Source organism: Urocitellus parryii, chromosome 2 (genome assembly GCF_045843805.1).
Source record: "Urocitellus parryii isolate mUroPar1 chromosome 2, mUroPar1.hap1, whole genome shotgun sequence".
Classification (NCBI taxonomy): Eukaryota; Metazoa; Chordata; class Mammalia; order Rodentia; family Sciuridae; genus Urocitellus; species Urocitellus parryii.
In genome coordinates, this window is record NC_135532.1 from 110,558,866 (window position 1) to 110,580,977 (window position 22,112).

Sequence of the window (22,112 nt, forward strand, 5' to 3'; positions counted from 1 at the left end):
AGTCCATAAACACAGTGCTGTCCAGTAACCAGGCTGAAAACACTGAGGCCCCTGGAGCCCTAAAACTGTTTTATTTTAATCACAATGTAAAGTGAGGGCTAAGTTAAACTTTAAAGAAGTAAAATGCTAAGAAAACACTCATCCATCACCAAATATAGCTTTCTAACACTTCTAGCCATCTACAACAAGGTTTTTAAGAGCTGAGTTGACTGTCACTGCTGGAATGTGTCCTGGGGGCTTTTTCCATCAGAGCAGATGACAGTGTCTCTTCCCATGCAGATTAGACTGGTGTTTACAGATTTGCCCTGAGTGTGCATTTTTATCCTGCGGTGATCAAGTAACACCCCCTGGGGAGTGCCAGACAGGGTAAGAGAGGCTGGAGGTGCCCTCAGGAGCACAGGGAACAGCCCTGATCCCAGCCCTTGGCGAGGGTCTCTTCCTACCTTTCACCTCTGTTTCTTTCCTTGCACTTCAGGGGCAGCATTGGGAATGGATCTGCAAAGGGTTCCACTGTGATTTCTGTTCTGAAACTCAGAATCTGAACTGAAATAAAGGTGGAATAAGAATAAAAAGAGCAGAAAGGAGGTTCAATTTTTTGGAGGCGTGACAGGAGGTCTGCATGGCCACAGACAAGCCATCTCAAGACATGTGAGTCCTTAATGGTAATTTCCACGGTTTTGTTAATTTCCACACTGTGGAGTCTTCACAGACAAAACCAGTGAGATAAGAAATCTTCTTCTGGGTAAAAGCTAATCGGGTGGCGCCTTGGGTCTGCAATCTGAAACGGTGGCGCGCTGGAGCTGCCAGCAGGTGAAGGCCACCACCAAGCCCCAGGCCATCACCTTCTTGTCATTTGCTCTTGAAGCAACATTTTTAATATCCATAAAATAAAACTGGCTGTTGTCATTAGATACTGAAACCCAACGCTCTACATTTTGATTTCTTACTTCATTTAAATAATAAAAGTTCAGAAAGAAATATGTTAGGCTTTAAGTGGGGGTTACATTCTTTTTTTGTAAGTATGCCAAGTTTAAAACATAGCAAAATAGCATGATAATGGTGAAATTGCATATATTCCTGTTTATTTTATTTTATTTATTTTGACACAGGGTGTCACTAAGTTGCCAAGACAGCCCTCAGTCTTGGGATTCTCCTGCTTCAACCACCCAAGGCACTGGGGATACATGTGTGAGCCCCCATTTAAACATAAAGACTGAAGACTCCACCTTCATTTAGCTTGGAGGTCTTGATAAGCCACTCACTCCCTGTAAACAAATGCAATAAAACCTTTCTATCTTCCCCCACAGGGAAGACTGTCCAGGAACCTACTAAGTGATACACTAAAAATGATTTTATGTAGTGCTCCATGATATTTATCACACACCTGTCAATGCTAACATGGAATCGATCAATATTTGCTAATTTAATTTTCATTGTTTTTAAAGCATGTACTTTTAGCGTGGATAATTCCTTATCAAGGCTTTGGGATAGATTTAAAATTTCTCATTTCAACCAAGGTTGAAAGCCCCTGTCGGCAAATTATGCTGGAAAAAAAATATATTTTACTACCTACTCTTTTAAATTAAGTTTTTGGGATGTATTTTTAAAATTACTGACTTTAGCTGAGCGTGGTGGTATATGCCTGTAATCCCAGCAGCTTGGGAGGCTGAGGCAGAAAGATGGTGAGTTCAAGGACAGCTTGAGCAAAAGCGGGGTGCTAAGCTACTTCATGAGACCTATCTCTAAATAAAATACAAAATAGGGATGAGGATGTGGCTCAGTAGTTGAGTGCTCCTGAGTTTAATTCCCAATACCCCAAAGAAAAGAAAAAAAAATTACTGACTTTTACAAAAGTTGATGTCACATACACAGAGAATCTAGGAAATGTATAAAATATATAGGGAATTTTTATCATATTTTCTTTCAGTCATTACTGAAGATAATTTAGCTATTAAGTATATTTTAAATTTGATAAATTTCTGTTGCCCCTAAGGAAAGAAAAAAAGAGAGAAAAATAAGGAAGCAACAATGCATTATACTTTGAATCCAGTGTAATCTCTGAAGGCCCAAGAGCCTAGTCATTTACCCAAGTTTTATTTTAGACTCATCAATTTTCAAATAGAAGAACATAAATATGACATTAAATTAAAAGGAAGGGACCCAGTGATGAGTACCTATCACTGACTCTCTGTGTTTATTTTTTTCTTTACATAAATCATTACCTCAGTTCATCTTCAAAATAACCCTTACTGTCTCCCTGTAACTGTCAAAGGGGCTCAGCCTCATGAGAAGGTGCCCAAGAGTGCTCTTTTGTTGACATGCAATATTCAGAGGCCAAAGGATGAAATTATGAGAACCCTCACCTAAACAGCTCATCCTAGTTTGAGTGAATTCGTGGGTGGTAACTGTAGGAAGGTGGGGCATGGCTGAAGGAAGAAGGTCACTGGCACCCGGTCTTCAGAGAATACATTATTTCTGGCTCCTTGCACTCAAGCTCTTTCTGCTAAGAAAACTGAGCACGATTCCTCCACTCTGCCCTTCTGCCATGATGCTCTGTCTCATTTCAGGGCCCAGAGCTATGGAGTCAGCTGACCATGGACTAAATACCTGAAACTGAGCCAACTTTTCCTCCTCTAAGTTTTTCTTGTGTATTTTGGTCATAGGGATGAAAAGCTAAGACAGAAATCGGTACCAAGAAGTGGTGGCACACCTGTTAAGAACATGACCCTATGGTTCGGAGGCTTTTGAAATTAGTTTGTGGGAGATATTTGGAGATGCAGGCTGGAGAAGCCTTAGAATGTTGTAAGGAGAACTTAATGAAAGATCCTGGCGGACACTGAGGATGCTGACAGGAATGAAGACAGTAAAAGCTGTGCTCATGAGGTTTCCGAGAGGAAAAGGAATTCTGTTGGAAAGTGGACTGGAGGTCATTGTGTTATATTCTGGAAAAGAATATGTCTTCATTTTGCTCATGTCTTAGAGCTTCTGTAAGACTGAATTGGTGACAGAACAATTAATCTGGCCAAGGAAATTTTAAATACACATTCAGACAGTGGCTGGCAGCTTTACTCTGAGAGTCAGGAATAGGAAGAAGAGCAGAAGAATTTTTAAAACATGTAGTTTGGCCAGAAAATTGCATATGAAATTGGGGCCAAGGAAGGTGTGATTATTGAAGAGATTACAGTCACTCAAAATAAGTTCTTTACACAGAGACAATAGGAAATATGCCTCAGGGATATCTCTAGAATCAGCAAGACCACATCCATTGCAAGTTCAAGGACATGGAAGGGAGACGCCCTTTGCAATCACCCATCCCAGTGTGAAAGGACTAATGGGTGGTAACTGTAGGCAGGTAGAGCATGCCTGGAGAAGGAGGATCCCTGGGCATGTGCCCTGGCCGGGTTCATCTTTCCTAGGGCCTGTTCTCCTCTCTATGCTTCTGCTTCCTGGCAACCATGATCTGTGAAGTGTTCCTCTTCCAGACCTTTCCACCATGCTGTCTGTCTTACCCTGGGCCCCAAACAATGGAGTCAACAGACCCTGGACTGAACCTCTGAAAAGTTTCACAATAAACTTTTCCTCTACTAAGTTTTTCTTGTTGGGTATTTTGGTGAAAATACACTGATGAAAAGCTGACTCTGCATGCTCTAGCCATAAGAGATACAAAAAACAAAAGATTGCAGTATCTTTCTTCATACCTACCTTTCCTTTTAGAAACGGCATTTGTTCTCAAAATTTTGTCTAGAATGTATGTGTGTATGTGTGTATAAGATTGGGATTACTGATTTTATTGAGCTGAACATTTCAAATAAATGATGGAGTTAATCTGTTGCCTATTCTACCCTCCTTACTTCTTTCTTCCCTTCCTTTCCTTCTACTTTATTTTTCTTTAAGTTGGGTTTTATCTTGTGCTGTGTTTCTTCTGATGCAGCCCTTATAACAAACATTTTAGGACAAGTATCTATTTAGAAGATGATTCCAGAAAACACCTGTTAGACTGTAGAAGCAAAAGATAGGTAGGGGAAGGAGGTAATGCAGGATGCAATAGTGATCCAGTGATTCTTGTATGTCCTCAGAACATGTCTCTGAGGTCCCTCCAGGAGAGTGAGAAAGCTGAGCTATTCATCCATCAACTGCAGAACATCTCTGCTGCAAGGTGCTCCCAGGGGCTTTACCCCTGGGCATTGCCACGTGCCCATACATGGCTATGCATGCTCCTGCTGCCAGAGAAAGGCCCAGGGAGGGCATTGCAGGTGTCTGCAATGGGAAGCCACCAGTCTGTGCAGCGAGGGTGAGAGTGAAAGCAGTCAGGTGCTCTGAGCAGAGCCCCTACAGTGACTGCTGCCAGAGCTGGCTTCGATTCCATTCTGTGGGGAGAGAAGACCGTTATCCATTCCACGTTGTTTCAACAGATTTAGTTTAACAATGAAAATGAACAACATGCCGCAGTCAGGGAATATCTGACCCTTTTCTGTAGAGAAAAATAAACGCCCAGTAGGCAGACAGAGAATAATGGGCCTGGCCTGACCTAGATTGGGAGGAATTTAGAAGTCTGTCCCCTGGGAAGGGAGGTCTTACAGTGCTCAGAGTAGCTAGGATGAGCTGAGAAAGCTTTTCACCCCTTTACTTTAAAGCACAGGATAAAATGGACGACAGCCTTTGAAAAGTACCTGTGAGGCTAGAGTTAGCAAGACAGGAAAAAGAGCCAAGTTATGAGGCAAATCATTAGCTAACTAGAGTTTTTCACAATTAAGATGGAAGAATGAATTCTATTTGTATTTAGAATCCTGTTTTTCACTAAGCTCCTGCTCTGTCTGGGTTTTAGAGGTACCCAGAATGCAAAACTTAAGATCATGCATATTAGTTAATAGATAATTACTTGTGTTGAAAGTGGATAAAACTGTGTGCTTTGATATAAGTACTTTATTTTTCAAGTAAGCCCCAAACTTAAGTTCGTGTGTGTGTGTGTGTGTGTGTGTGTGTTTTAAATCATTATATCTCTTGAGAACTTAGAAAATTAGGAATCTGATATTTAGAGGGAATTAATTCACCTCCAAGAATCTCACTTCATGCACCTCCAAAACTAGCAATAGAAAAGTCACAATCCATTTACTCCCATACAATTTTGGAATATTGTACAGGTCAATATTGATTCAAAATCTATGATGCACTTACGCAAAGAGTTCAAAGAGTTCCAACCTGATTTTGCAAGTTGGTTATAAGCTTTGCTTTGAGTATGTCTACTGATACCCAGTGGCTAGAGGGGGAAACATGGCCAAATCCAGAGTGAAAAGATGGGAGATGCTACCCGTCAAAGTGAAGGAAAGAATGTGAAGATGTTGAGCCATAATCAACAACACGAGGCAAAACATTAAAAAAAAATGAATAACAGATTCTCATTTCTTTTCCTTTAGGGAAAGAAATTTTGTCTAAGAAAGACATATCTCTGTCTATTTTCATTATTTTCTTTAATATTGAGCTACAATTATATAATTTTATCCTTTTTCACTTCAAAATATGCTGTAAAAAAATTGAGAGAATAGAGCTGGGGTTCTAGGGCCATGTCATTAGTTTTTACTGTTCTCCAAAAGGTTTGAGTGGTAGGACATACCCATAACTAGTAATGATTAGAAGATAAGAGCCTGGAAATTAATACTTAGGATGTTGTAATTGTGCACATGGCATTTTATTTTGTTGGGTAAACAAACAGAAGATGCAACAGGTATGAGTGACCCTTCAAACCTTCTATCTGCACCAACATCTCTCAGCCTCCTTCTTGGTCAGCAGTCTATAACTCACTCAGGCTAAGGAAATGATTGTAGTAATGGTATTTCTCTTTACCACATCAGGGCAAGAGAGAGGGGTTTCTCCCTTCTGGATACTTGAGACGTGACTCTACACCTGAGGAACTTGTGTGTTGGGGAAAAGAGCATCTACTGTGACTGTTGATAGTTTTGAGTTGCACCGGTAAAGTATTGCAAGAAAGAGTTGAGCTCAAGAAAGGATTGGCTGAATTTGACTTTAACTGGTAAAAATGAAAATTGGACAAACAGTTTGGTTAAAAAGACTGTTCCATTATCCAGTCTAGAATGAGTTTTTCATGGAGACCCAGAAATAAAGATAAACCTTGCAACCCAGAAAGAGTAATGTAGACGAGGTATGCAAAGACACGGAACTGAAAGTCATCTCAGAAGTCTTGCATGTGAAATCACTGGCACACAGATGATTTGGAATCACCAGGTGAAAGACTCATGTGACTCTGGGAAAGCAGAGATGCCAAAAAACATGGCCCAACAACCTCTAAACATAGGTATTCCTTAGTCTTAATCCTAGGTCTTCTTCTTTTATAATTCCTACATCATTTAATTCACTTTCATGGTCAACTATACTTCCTATGGGCATCTTTATTCATTTATTTATAGTAGGGATTGAACCCAGGGGTGATTTACCACTGAGCTACATCCCCAGTCCTCTTTTATTTTATTTTAGTTTTGAGACAGAGTCTCAATAAGTTGCTGAGTTTGTCCTCAAACTTGTGGTCTTCCTGCCTCAGAATCCCTGGATTATAGGCATGTGCCATCACAGCTGATTTATGGGCATATTTTATTAAATTTAATTTTGAATCCAGACCCCAGCTACTTGCCAGCAGTTTAACTCCTGCTGTTTATGTGGTATCTCCAATTACGTACCTCACAATTACCTTACGTCCTTGTCTCTTGTCCCATATTCAGCCATAGTTCTGTAATTCATGCTCACTTCAAATCTATTCTTCAGGTAGCCACAGAATGAGTTGTAAAAATATGAATTGGATTGTGTCCCCACTCTTCTTGAATTCCTTCAGAAGCCTTCTCATTGAACTTGGACATAAGCACGGGATACCTAACGGAACTGACAGGGCCTACAATGTGTGTGCCCTCCTCCCTCCCACCCAGGCCTGTTCTACTGCAGCCACACTGGCCTCCACTTAATTCCCTGGCTACCTCTCCCATTCATGGATGCCAGAACCATTAAGATTTTTTTTTAGTGTTATAGTCATATGTAGTATTTTGACAAAATCGTACATGCATGAAATTTGATTTACACTACTTAGGTCCCCATTCCCCTCACATTTCCCTCCTCTCCTGCCTCCCCCTATTCTCCTTTCCCTATTCTAGTGGTCTTCCTTTGGCTTATGAATGCATGTAGGTATGTATTCACTTATGATTTGTGCTTCCCACATGTACATAGAGGTAGAATCACCTGTGGAATATTCATAGATACACATAGCACAATTTTGTTAAATTCATTCTGCATTTTCTCCCCTTCCCATTCCTCCTCCCTCCCTCCCTCTTCATTTCCCTCTCCTACTCCAGTGATCTTCCCTAGATCTTTATGATAGCTGATCCCTCCCCACTCCGTCTACCAATATCACAGAGTGTTGATGCTATGCTGACTTCAAGCAGTTTCAGAGTCTGTTCTAATTCCTGAGAAGTCTTTGATTCACTTTGATTTGACTTTTGTGCAGGGTGAGAAATAGGAATCTAGTTTCTTTCTTCTATATATGGATATGCAACTTTCTAAGGACCATTTGTTAAAAAGATTGTCTTCTCTCCAACATATAGTTTTAGCACCTTTGTCAAGTTTTAGATGACTAAGTACATGGTTTTGTCTCTGTGTCTTCTGTTCTTTTCCATTGGTCATCATGCCTGTTTTGATGCCAAAACCATATGGTTTCTTTTACTATAGCTACGTAGTATAATTTGAGATCAGCTATTGGAATACATTGCTTGGAGTCATTAAGTTTGTTCTCTCTGCTTGTAACTCCTTACTGAACTTCACAAGCCCTATTCATCCTTCAAGTCACAAATGTATTGAAAAACATCATAAAGATTTTAAAAACTAGTCCTTCTTCTCATCTAAATTAGGTCTGTCCTAGCACTCTCTCTCAGGGCATTTTGCTGTGATGACATACATATGTGCTTGGTGTGTCCACTAAAATGCACTGTCCCACCAAGGGAGGCTTCTGGGTATGAGCACTGTCAATCCCCATCTTCCGCACCCTCTGCTTGCCTCCCTGCATTATAAGGGCAGAATATTAACAGGCTTCCCAACATGTCGACCTCTGTGTGTGAGTTCTGTTCTGTCTGTGAAATGCACTCTTGTGAAATTGATGTCTGAGATGGAATCTGTCTGCTGCTTTTAGACAATTTTCTGCTATCAAGCAAGGTGATGGAGACATGGACTTTCTGCAGCACTGCCTGTCCAGTCTCCACCTAGATAGGTGTGCAGAAGCAGGTGCAGCAGAAATGGATTCCCAACATTTCTTCCAGGTTCTGGAAGTCCTGGAAGAATCAACTGTGGTCCATGGTCTGTGCCTTCGATTCTCTGCTACAATGATGGATTACAACCTGTCATTCCAGGATGGCCTCCTCACTCCATACCTTTTAGACTTGAGTCTCCATCCCCATGTGAGAATGTTCTATGCCATACTGGGAGGTCTACATTAGAAACATTCCTCCAGTCTTGTCAATGGTTTTGTAATCATCTAAGCCAGTCTAATGGTTTTTCACTTATTATCTCCAATGCTTCTATTTTCTTCCCCCAACTCTCAATGACACAAACAGAAACTCTGGTTCATTCTTTTTTTATCTACTGCCTAGAAGAAGGTCAGTCAAGATGTGGTTAGTCATTGAATACAAATTGAAGCAGGTGATGATTTTTGGAAAAGTAATAATCTTAACTTATAATGAGTTGTAGTAACTTCATCCCATCTTCCTGAGTACCAAGCTATTCCTCCTCAATCTTGTGGCAAATATTTAAAATATTTCTACATTAAAAATGTTTTAACAGTTGCATTTGAGAAAGTATTTTTGTATAGTCCTTACAAAAGATAGACATTTTTAAAGTTTCTTCAAATAAATACAAAAAAAGAAGTGTGGGTATGTGATTTATATTTACTTATAATTTATTAGGTCTTCTCTAAGCAAATAAGTAGACCATGAAATTGATCACATCAGAATGCGTTATAATTTTCCTAGGATGCATTCTTTTGCAGATAATGAATCTTTGTGATTTTATAAGATATCAAAGCCTCTAGCTTGATACTTATATAAAGCTAGATACTTAAATAAATTTAGGCATAACCTTTGCTCATAGTTTTAATTTTTTGTCCAGTTATCCCACAAGCAAAAGTATTTTTTAATTAAGAATTTTATTATCTATAAACAACAATATAGCTTAAATTGTAACATGAGAGGTAGAATTGTAGGGAAAAAAATAGAGATTGAAGAGACGAAAGTTTGAGATGGCTATGATATGAAAAAACATCACCATTAAATGACTGCATATGTTAGGCAAACTACTTCCCCAGATCTGTTTCCTCATCTTTAAGAAAAGGATTAATAAGAGTCCTCATTCAGTTGTCTTGATGTGGTAACTATGACGTTCAAAAATATTACTTGTTTTATTTGTTATTAGTTTTTGATATAGCAACCTAAATCATAAAAAATATTACATTTTTCCTTAGACACTAAAGCTAAATCATGCTAATAAGCTAGAAAGTTCATAAAGAATTTAGAAGTTCCTTGATTTTAAAGCCAACCTTGCAAAATTAAGAAGCATTAGTTTCAGAATGCTACTAGAGAATTTGATTAATGACTTCTTTCTCTTAATGAAACTATGCCTATTCTCCATAGAAACTCAATGGCAGGTTTTAAAGTGAACCCATGACATTTTACACTGCCTATCAGAGTTGGTTAAAATACAAGTATAGGAACTTGAATTTAAAAAAAAAATAATAAAGTACATGCTAATAGAAAATAGCCATCTAACACAATTTTGTCTGAGTTAAAAATTTTTGATCAGTTCCTCTGACTATAGCAACTACATATCAAAAAAGGAAATAGTATTTTAATTTATTGTGCAGTGATAAGATTTTAAGATCATTTAGATATCTTGGATTAGGAAAACTCTTTGTGAAAGTCATAGAATTAAAAAGATGACCTGGGAGGAGGGCAGGTTGTACTGATTCTTTTTATGAAACACATATACACAATAGTTGGTTCAAAGAATTAACTTGCATTGTAGGTGGGTGCATATTGCAATTATAATAGGACTTCTTTAAAGTAGTAAACAGCTTATAAAAGGCAGTAAACTATAATAGGTGTAAAAAAAGAAAAAGAAAGATCCTGTTAAGATAATCTTTTCAATGTAGTGTTGAGTTTGGGGCATAGCTTGCTGTCCCTGTGACGAACAGTTAGAATCAAACCACATAAACCATTACCATATTCCATTTTAAACAAAATTTGTGTTTTTCATGGAAAAAAGAGTGTCAGCATGCCTCACTGCTCTTAAGTAAAAGTTAAATAAAATAGTTAGTTCAGCTGGTTAGAAAATATGCTTCAAGTTTAAAATCACATATCATTGTTTATGCAGATGATTTTTTGGGCCAGACTTCAATAGAATCATACTTTGCTGGAAAAAGAAGTCGATTTTGGCAAAAGCACACAGTGATCAGCAAGAGTGACTCATATCTTCCAGCTGAGATCAATGGACCCTAATCCATTAACACAGACCTAAATGTCACCTGAGAGGAAGAGATGACAGTCCAAGTGTGAGTTAGAAATGTATGGATATTCAGATTTAAGATATTTTTTTTCATGTTACAATCCCTTTTGGTACTCTCCAGGAAAGCAGTATAATTTTGGATTTTCAATTAGTTTGCCCTAGGTATTAAATGAAAAATGTCTTTTCGAGTAATGTAAATTATTTTTGTTCACCTACTTCAAGCTGCTCTTTGTGGAATTTGATTTTTAAAAGTCCTTGGCAGCTTCTTAGTAATAAGTCATTTTAAAATGTCAACAAATAGCTTCATTTCAGGGTGGATTATAATCCTTCTAGAAAATCAGATGCCTGCCAGATATTTAAATATGAAAGTATAAACCTGTGAATTAACTATAAAATATCAAACTATATCAAACTAAAAGTAAGCAATTAAAATAGCTGGGGGTGGGAAGGGGCATTTGGAAGTAAGATAGAATAGTGTCTTTTGTTTTAAAATGAGGCTCAGAATTTCTTCTTCCTTGGTTTATGGAAATATGTTTAAGTATACACTTGCTAATAGAATTGTTTATTTTTACAGTAAAATGTATTATGTAGCCTTTTGTCAATTATTCATTACATTGCATTAATGTGGATTGAGGATGAGATCTGGGAATTACATTTGGGGGTCCCTAACATGCAGTCTCTAATTTCCTCCTCTTCTTTTTTTCTTTCCTTTCTTCCTTGGGTATCTTTTTCTTATGTTTTCTTACCTTTTGGATATAAGTATGCGTTTCTATGTTTTCCTTACTTTATCTCAGATTTTTAAGGCTTTTGAGAGTAGAGACTATAATTTACTTGTTTTTGCATCCCTGGCTCATAGTGTGAATTATGTCCCAGATAAATATTTCTTGAGTGGTTGAATGAATGGTGATGAATGAAAGATTGGCAACTGAAGATAAGTTGACTTCATAGCATTATTAATCAAAGCAACTAATTAATCAAATTAGAGCAAACTGCCCTGCAATATATTTAACTACTAGGAGTTTTTATATCTAATACTTCCCTGCAAGACAGAACAATCATTTTATGAAGGCAATTACACAAGTTTGGTGAGGGAAGTTCAGTGGACCTGAGTAGGTGAACATATATGCTGTTCTTGGATGGAAAGAAATCAATGTAGAAAATGTCAACTCTTCACAAATTCATCTATAAATCTAATGCATTTTTTGAGTTTATGTGTAACTGTTGAATATGAACAGCAAATTTTATAACTGAAAGGAAGAATTGTAATTGCTAAGAATATACTGAAAGACAAAAACTAAATAACAATAAAGAATGTTTTACCTTGTGAACAGCAAAAAACATCATAGAGAACCAGTAAATTCCAAGAGTATAGTATTGCCAAAGGGGGCCAAGAGTGGTAGTCGGGAGACCATAGGGGGATAGTTACAATAGTCCATTTGAGCAACCCCTTTTCTGAGCCTCCATATCCCTATTAATTTGCTGGATCTGTCAGTTTTTGATAAAATATGTAAAAACAAACACCATGAGTGTAGATTAGCATATTTTTCTTTGTATTGATTAGTTATTGCTTTATATATGTTGCAACAGTATTATTAAATAAATACAAATTTGTGTATTTTTACAAATATTTTATTTTTATTTCTCTTAATACTCATTTTCTTCAAATATATTTGACTAATATTTATGTGGACACAGTATTTTATGGTTGATAATTTGCAAAGTATAGCTTTTTCCATCACTTTGTATTCAACCTTTCAATATGATTTGTTTTATGAGGGCTTCTTCATAAGCACAAAGTGGTAGATTTGATTTTTTTCTTTAACAAATTGGAAATCTCTTTATAGAACGGTTTTACTCATGTTTTAAACGTTTGTTATTATCCTTTCCTTTTTTTTAAATATACCATATGTATGTCTTAAATTTGGTTAAATATATAATATATTCCGTTTTTCTATACTGGTTTGGAAATGATAGACTTTTAAATTCCTTTTAGAAATTACTTTTAGACTTTTTTTCTTAATTTTTTTTTTTTAGTTGTTGATGGATTTTTATTTTGTTTACTTATATGTGGTACTGAGAATTGAACCCAGTGCCTCTCACATGCTAGGCAAGCTGTCTACCACTGAGCCACAAACCCAGGGCTTTTAGACTTTTAAGACACAAACATCTATATTTGATACTTTATATCCTTCCACCCACAGTACAACTTTTGTTATGCCTACATTCCAACAGAACAACTTCTGTCTTCTTCTTAATATTGCTGTTCAGAACTGAACAAAATCAGTTTAATAAAAGTAACATGTGTAATGTTACTTTAAAAGGGTAATGTTAAAGTTTTAAAGCAATTTTATCAATAGGTAATGTTTAATATTTTAAAAGAAATTTTATCAATGTTAGCATATACCATGATTTTACATATTTAGATTTTTTTGTTTTTATTTACTTTTATTGTACCAGAAGTACACCCTTTAGTAATCATTTGAATAATAGCCTGTGGATAAGCTTTTTAATTTTTATTTTTTTATTTCTCTTCGTGTGTTTATAAGAATCATTTGCCCCTTGCAATTAAAGGGGAATTTGTCTGAAAATAAAATTCTGTGCTGATACATATTTTTCCTCTATCACTGAAGATAGAATTGTGCAACTTCTGGCATGAATCAATGCCAAATAATTCTGGCAAAAAAATTGGTGTTGAGTTTATATAACATTCCTGTGTAAGGAAAATATATTATTTTGTCTGGCCATATTTTAGATGATCTGTTTATGTAGTCAGTGACCTGAGGTGTGATTACAGTGTTTCCTAGGTGTGGATTCACTTTTCTTTCCTCTACTTGTATTTATAATAGAATTTTAACTCTGGAAAGTTGTCAATAATCAACTCTCTAACTGTGGACTCTTTCCCATTCTTTCCAGTCTGTCTTTCGCTTTTAGGTGAGCCCTGGAGTATTTCAGTTTAATCTTCAATGTTCCTTAGCTGCTCTCCATATACATCTGTATATGTCTAATACACTGTAGTAACATATTCCAGCTTATTAATCTTCTTTCTAAGCATCCAGTCTTAAGTCTTCCTATAAATTACATTATTATTATTGTAATCATATTTTCACTTTCCAGATTTTAAACTTTTTTTTCCTTATCTTTGTCTTTATAGTCTTTTGAGCATTTTTTCTTTCATAAATTGTCATTCTTTCTAAGGGAAGCAGCATTTTCTTTCATTTCTTTTGAAATTCAATAGCTATTTAAAATCTACTTTATTTTAAAGTTATAGACAAATAATTTCACTGGATCTGAACTTACCTGGGATGAATAAATTTCTCTTCTAGTAGTTTGTTTAGCCTTTCTTAGAATTAGACCGTGTGTGTGTGTGTGTGTGTGTGTACACATGTATACATGTACACACACACACACACACACACACACACACTCACACACACACACACATCCATAATCTGTGCCTGCTACTACAGGTTTTGCACTGGCTTTTATTCAACTCTCTGGGTCCACAACCTAGGATTAGGTGTTTTGTTTTTGTTTTACAGCACTTGGCATTAAACCTACGGCCTCCCACATATTAGGCCAGAGTTGTTCCACTGAGCTACACGCTCAGCCAGGTTTTCTAGAGGTAGCTCAGCATGCACAGTGATGCTGAGGGTTTGCAGAGTCAGCCTCTCACTAAGCAGGCAGTGTGGTGTTTCTTTTGCATGCCTAGGCCGGAACTCCCCTTAAAGGAAACCCAGGACAGCTGATGGGATTGGCAGGAGAAATGTGTAGCCTTCTTAAAAAACCAGGAGGACTGTCCTGGGGTCTTGTCCACTAGCACTGGGATGAGCTACAGTCCCAGGGTAAGATGAGTATTTCTGCTCTTTTACCCACAGGGCCAGTTCCTGACGCCTGCTTCTGGACCACCAGTTGAGTAAGCCTAGTTTGAGTCCTGATTATCATATGGCATCTGTGACCCATTGCTGGTCTGAGAATTTGTTCACCTTAATCTGGGACTATAACACCCTTTTTTATTTTCACCTCTATTTGTAAAAAAAAAAAAAAAAAAATCTCCACCAGTGCTCTGTTTTTGGAAAACAAATTTTTTGATCTAGAATTGGCCACTTTTCTTTATAGCAACCCTGTTAGGTAGTCTACTTTCACTGATTCTGTGGTGAAGATATTGTGGAACCATAGGTACTATTGCAATATTTTTGAGGAGTCACTGCTTAGCATTAGTTCTTTACATTCCCATTCCAAAGGCTTTTTTTTTTCTATAGCATCCTTTATTTTCTTACTCTTACAATCTTTTGTTTAGAAAACAAAGCACAAATCTATGTGTGGTAAATGTTTGCTTGAAAAGGAATGTACCGCTTGTCCTTTGAAAACACGTTGAATGCATTTCATGGCAGACCACACCAATGCCTGGTGTTCACGTTTGCAGGTTCTTTTCCTTTGGGTCTCAAGACCAGGCCTTATGAAGAGCTGAAACTCAGCCCCTCAGGACTTCTGCCCATTGGACTGCTGGCTTAAACCACCAGAGTAACTTCGTCCCCTTTCTCCCAAGTCATCCCTTAGGGTCAGCCTGGGATGGGCTAGAGCCGTGCTTCTCACTTAATGACTCATTCAATGAATAACGAAGGCCTACTCTGCACCCATCCCCAGTTTACCAGGGAGGACACAGTGCTGGTGCAGTGTAGCAGTTTTCTCAGATGAAATTGTGGGATTCAGGTAATTACAAGGCCACGCTGATCTACTCACTGTGGCTACTTGGGAGACTCAGACACAACCTCCTGATTCCCCCTCTGTCTCCTGTCACTTCAGCCCTGCAGGGAAGCTCACTGGCTGCACATGGAGAGGCCAGAGGGTTCTGAAATAGAGACATTGCTGCTTTCCTTACACGAGAGAGCGAGAAGGGCCATTAGAGGCTCATAGAGTGAATACATCATAGAAACCACCTCCCCCCCAGAAGAAAGGCATCAAGATGCTGGGTCCTGGGCTTTTGTCATGGGAGGCACTGGTTATTCCTCTAGCTCCTTTTCTGTTCCTCTTGTTGTCTCTTGTCTCTTTTTATTAAATGGTGCCATTAAATGGTAAAATTTAAATATTTAAAATACATGATCATCTCTCTGGTTGGGATTGCCACCATTGGGAGAGATACAATTTCTGGGTCCAACTGTCGAATAATCAGACATTATAATTTAAGATGGAACAAATGTACCCATAATAGAACCTCTGAAAGTTAAATACCAGGGATTTTCTGTGTTCCCAAACCCCCATAAGAGGAAAAAGTAAAGAGATGCCAAGACAGAGTTCAAATTATTGTTTAAATGTTGCCATCAATAACATGTAAAATTACAGGCAAGATTCTCTCGCCAAACTTTGCAGTGCACATCTTGGCTTTTCATTCTATATTTCTTTGGATATTTTTTTAATACCTAAAGTTTTCATGGGAGGGACTTCTGCGTTCTGAGCTTTCCCTGCTCACCACACACACACCAAAGGCTCTGCCTACAATAGCGCAATTTAGGGTAAATCAAGGAAGCATTTTTCCTCTTATTATCTTTTTTTAGAAAACCTAAATTTTACAGTAACTTTTTTATTCAGGTTGATTTAGAGTACAAAAACATCCATATGTAAATATTCATATATGAAGAAGGGCACATTTTTTTTATAGATGAAGTTGTTCATTAATGATTGGATTTTTTTTTCAGATTTCTAGCCAGGGTGGGCACACAAATTAGACATAACAAGGGAGGACAAAATTATCTTTGGAATGTAATAAATGAGCCAACGCTACTTGCAAAAAGGTCTACCTTAAGAAAGTCAGGAACCAGCGTGCCCTCAGGAGATAGAATGTGCTTTCTCTCAGTGCACCCCAGCCTTCATCTGAGGACAAGGGGGGTTCATTGCCATGTCTACTTGCAGGTGCACCTGTACCCTCTCTGCAGTTAATTTCCAAGCACAATCATTCTGAAAAGGCATTGCCTTAAAAAAAAAAAGTTTACACGAGTGCACAAAGACTTCATAACCTTGAATGGATTAACAGACTTTGGTAATTCATAATTGCCTCCAAAATAGTCATATTCTTAATGTATCTTCTTTCTTATTTGTTTCTTTATAATTCATACCAAAAATATGGCAGAAGATCTCAACCAGATATAATTAGTTTTTTTCCCTCTTTTGTTTTTCTTTTAGATTTCACAGACTTCTGGGGTTGATTCTAATGAAGGGGATAGAGAAAACAGACTGTAAGAAATGTTATGTCTTATATTTGCTTCCTGAAGATAAACTGTTAAAGAAATGAAATAGCTCGTGACGACATGGATCTCTTTATTTTTTGAAGCAACTGAGTTCACCTCTGATTCTCACCAAAGTCATATAGATATTTAGGGGCTAGGTTGCTGAATACCTAAAAAATACTGTCCCAAATCTGGTTGTACTTTTTTCTTTTAAGTGAAATGCAAAGCAATCTGTTGCATCAGCCAATTTTGGAATCAGGAACTTCAAAATACAACTAATTTTCATGGTAATTGAGGGTGCTTTTTAATGAAAATACAGCATTTGTGGGGGTGGAACCTCACATGGGATGATCTTAGAGACCCATTAAAATACTGTACACCTTCCACTAGAGTCTCACCTAAGCTAGATCTTCATGCTCACCCACTATGGCACGCGGTACCCACCACTCATGGTGCAGATGTATTTTTGCTTACCTTCTCACACACCTGTCTCATATCACTAATCATCATACACCATAAGCCTGGAGTCTGTAAACAAAGTCCTCAACTTGAAACCTTACTGTGTATGTGCTTAATATTTGTTAGTTTTTTACCTTCAGAATAGAGGGTAGCTCAGAAACCAGGTGACCAGATCACTGTAGGTTTTGTGGACATCATTTAGACCTTAGATATCATTCAGTAAAGTATTCTTCAAACTTCCTGTTTCAACATCTGAACCATTCTCATAAAGAAAAATAATTTAGGAAATTAAAGTATAAGAAACAGGGGCAAGAAAAAGGGGGTTAGTTGGGCAGAGGGGTTTGAGGGAACTCGATTTCCTCAAATGTTCCCAACCCCGGCTTTCTCTCTATCCTAACTGCATTCAGAGAATTTCTAGGAACTTACCAATTAGGGTCTAAAGACTTGAATCTCTCAATTTAAAGATAAAAGAATTGCAAGACAGTATGTCATGAAAATTTGCATGTCACACATTCTTTTCATCAGAAACATTGAGCCTGTACTCCAAAGTTATCTATCTATACAATGCTAACGTGGTGTGACTTTTATTAAATGTGTGCATAAAATAAAGTAAAAATGCATAAATAATTATTGGAAAATATGGACGTTATGTGGGTTTTCATAGTCCCAGTAGATGGTCTTGTGAATCCTATATTCTCAATATAAAGAGCTTATCCCATAGATAAGTTCCAGTGTCCCCAGATCCCTCAACTGATGGTAATGGAACTGGGATGCACAGCACAGTCATCTGTGTAGGGGTCTCTGCGTAGTGGTTTTGTTTCCCACTCACTCCACACACCATCACTGTTGTTCAGGGTCTAATGCACCAGAACTACATTTCTGAGCAATGTACGACTTTCTTTATAATAACAATACATAAATTCTTACACATTGTATAAATTCTTATAAATTCTTATAATGACAATGTATAAATTCTTATAAATTGTGGTTCTTATCAAACAATAAAATCAAAAACTAGTTTACAAATCTAATATGACCTAAACTACAAAATCAATCAACACTAAATTGCATGTGATGAATTTTTTGCTTTAATGAAATTGAGTTGCCAGCTGTAGCATCTAGAAATTATTTCACATGCCTAAAATCACAAATAGATCTACAAAGTTTTAAAGAAACAATGATTTCTTTTTTTACATATAATGTTATGGCCTGCATGTGTCAATTTAGGATTGGAAAACTCATCCTCACTGTGGTAGATCTAAGAAGTGAGGTCTTTTGGTGAAGTGGTCAAATCATGAGGGTCCCCATTCATCTGGGATTAAAGATCCTGAGGGGAGAACCTTGTGCCTTCTGCTGTGTGAGGGCAAGACACCCATGGCTTCCATTACCTAAGGATGCAGCAAGAAGTACTATCAATAAAACAGGGAGAGAGCCCTCACCGGGCACCAAGTCTGCCAGGGCCTTGAACTTGGACTCCCAGCCTCTAGAACCATGAAGAGGAAATTCACACAACTTATCAATTATCCAGCCAGAGATATTTTGTTATAACAGCCTTTCAGATTAAGACAGAGAGAGTTACAGGGCTGTAGATAGGACATCATTGGTATTGGTTTTGGGATTCAAAAATATCAAAACTGATTTATCTGGGAATCTTGTTGGCCTTCCCTTCATGGTTTCAGGTAACAACTGTGTCCACTTTAACCACTAACTGATTAATGAGCTACACAATATAATAGTGCACAATTATATCCAAAACCCCCTTTAAATTAAAATTAATGAGTTGGATATAACTTTCCTGTGTTCACATATTATTACAACACCAGTGAAATTTCACATCATGTACAGACACAAGAATGGGATCCTAATTAAAATAAGTTATACTCCATGTTTGTATAATGTGTCCAAATACACTGTGTCATCATGTATATGTAAACAGAACAATTTAAAAAATTTTTAATTCTATTTTAACAAAAAATTCTTTTCTGTGTACTGTACTTACAACTACATACATTCGGTGCTGATGAATTGAATTAAGTTGATATATACTAGACAGGTACCATGGACTTTTCCATTATTTCAAATCAATGACTCCATGACTCAAGACAGGGCATTGTGAAGAATGAGACTGTTGAGAGTCTCATTGAATACACACTGGTTCTGGATCACAGCATGCTTATGGAAATATTGTATCCTTGAATGTATCATTTTTAAGTCTGTGTGCAGTGTCAATATACACCTTTGGTATCTTTATATGTAACTGGCAAATTAAATCAATATTTAGAAGCAATGAGTGATTGTATATGGGTAGATTGACAGTCATCAATGAGGAAGCAAAGCACCTAGGATCAAGGAAGGACATGCACCAGTGCCCAGGGTACCCCAGCATAAGAGGGACATGAGCAGGGGAAGGCCACACAGAGGTCAGGAACCAGGTCATTTGAAACAGTCTCACAGGCTTTAAAGTGCATGAATGCACTGGAATAAAGAGTAGAAAGTTTTCAAACAGGATGGTGACATGTTATAGAATAGGCTTGAAGAATATTGGTGAAATCGTGATTCACACCCAGGTCTGTTCACTCCAAAAACCAAGCTTGCAAGCAATCTATAATGCAGAATATCTCCTCACTTCTGATATTACCCGAATCAAATTCTAAACTCAAAGTCTGAATTTACATCCAACTTTACTTAAAAAGAGTCTTCCATAGGAGTAATATAGTTTGTTTGAGTCTCTGAAATTTGTGAAGCAGGAAGACACAGAAAAAACATATAATGGAAAACAGCCCTCTATTGAAAAACAGGTGAAGAACTTTCCTGTATTCCAAACATTTAAGCAAAGTGACATACATGGCAGAGTAATTCAGATGTTTATTTGTGTTAATTGCATTTACAAACTATGAATTATAACATCCTGGATTATTATACAAAATAAATATAAATTTTATTTCAAATTTTTTTATATAAGATAGAAATAGAGCTGAACATATTAAGTTCAAGAATTCTTTATGAACTTTTCATATGTTTTCCTGCCAACAGGCATATGATCTATATTGAAATCCATGAGAAATGCTCATGCTATATTTTCCTCCCATTGGAATAAAATGCAAGAGAGAGATTACTCCTTATTCCTGCACAATTTGCAGTCTCAAGAAGATCGGATAGTTCAAACAAAGCCTCATTCTCTTTTGAAATTCTTCCATTATTTATTTATTCTGCTCATATTATTGCATCTTCCTTTCCCCCTTTTTTTTCTGAGGGAGCTTAAGACAGTTTTATGGAGGAAAGCAGCTATTTCCCAATGAAATTGTGCAATTATTTATTCAGTCAAGTGATTTCTTGTATTGATGATCCCTAATTTTTCCTAGGCTTCTATATTTTTCTATGTAGCAATGAAAATAAAACTTACTAAGTGGATCTGATAGTCCATCGGAGCCATACAGACTATTAATTAGTTTTATGGTGGCCTTTTTAAAAATTTGCAAAATAGCTTGACAACTGCCAAATTTTTTTCCCTTCTATTAAGGCCAGCATTTGGCCAATATATTATAAAAGTGGTTATATGTTCTCATGAGAACCATTCGAATCTAAGACAAAGGTATTTTAGTTTTATGTGCTTTCTTTATTTAGTAAACGTAGGGCAATTTTTCATGCCAGTAGATAAACTTTCATAGTATTACTATTTTTAATTGTTTAAAAATATTTAATTGTCTGAATGTACTAAAGTTCATTCATCCAAATCCCTAAAGTACCTACTTTTCATATTTTCATTACTTTAAAATTACTCTTAGCAACCTAATTATAATTAATCTTAATCATTTAACAAATATTTCAGTCTATTTTGTTCCACACTCTTGAAATAATTTTTTTCCAAAGAGATTTCTGGCCATATTTAAAATACTTTAAGGTTTTAAAGGAAGCATTGCTTATTCGAGAGAGCAAATGTGAACAGGATAGAACACGAGAACAAATGAGCACTCTTCTTATTCCTCCAGACTGATTTCACACTATATTCCCACTTCCCTCTCTGCCACCATCACAGTGCTCCTCTATCAGATGCATGTATTCAGTATGCTTCTTGCCACCTCAGGACTTTTGTATGTGCTACTTCTCAGCTTAAAACCTGCTTTCTCTCTTCTGGTTAGCTTCTGCCCATCATTCATCATTCAGCTTACTGGAAGCTTCCTAAGAGAGCCATTCTTAATCTCTGTCCAGGGTAAAAACCTCTATTAAAGGCACTCATGTCCCCTACACTTGCCACAGTTGATACATGTTTCCATGATTTGTGACAGGCCCCACTACTACACTGATTTTGTGAGGGCAGCGACTTGTCATGCTTTTATACCTAGCACCTGGTGCATCCACTGACAACAAGTACTTGCTTAGTGTGTGTGTATGTACCTGTGTGTGAAATTTACCAAGAGCATGCTATGCACCAAGGACCACAATAATTGATGAATCCATGTGAATCTTCCTAAGTGTGTTCCTCGGATACATTTCTCAAGTGGAAAGAATTTGTGCATCATGAGCGTGTCCTCCTTTGTATTCCAGCATCATTGTTTTGCTGTAGAAATTTTTGTTCTCAGCCTTTATGTTTTGGTTTCTTTTGTCTTTTTACTCCTTTTCTTCTCCTATTACTTTTTATTCATTTTTCTCTGGCTCTATGAATGTTTTCTTCTAATTATTATGCATCTGTGAATGTGGCCAATTCTATTTGAATCCTTTTTTTAAAAATTGAAAAAACAGAGGAGAGTGAGGCAGTAATTGAACAGGACAACTGGGCAATTGCACTCTGCATGTGGCATTTTGGAACTTTTATATCAAATGCTCTTGGGCAATGTGTCTTCACAGTCCCCTGAGTTGCTCCGAAGAGCAAGTAGAGTATTTGAGGAT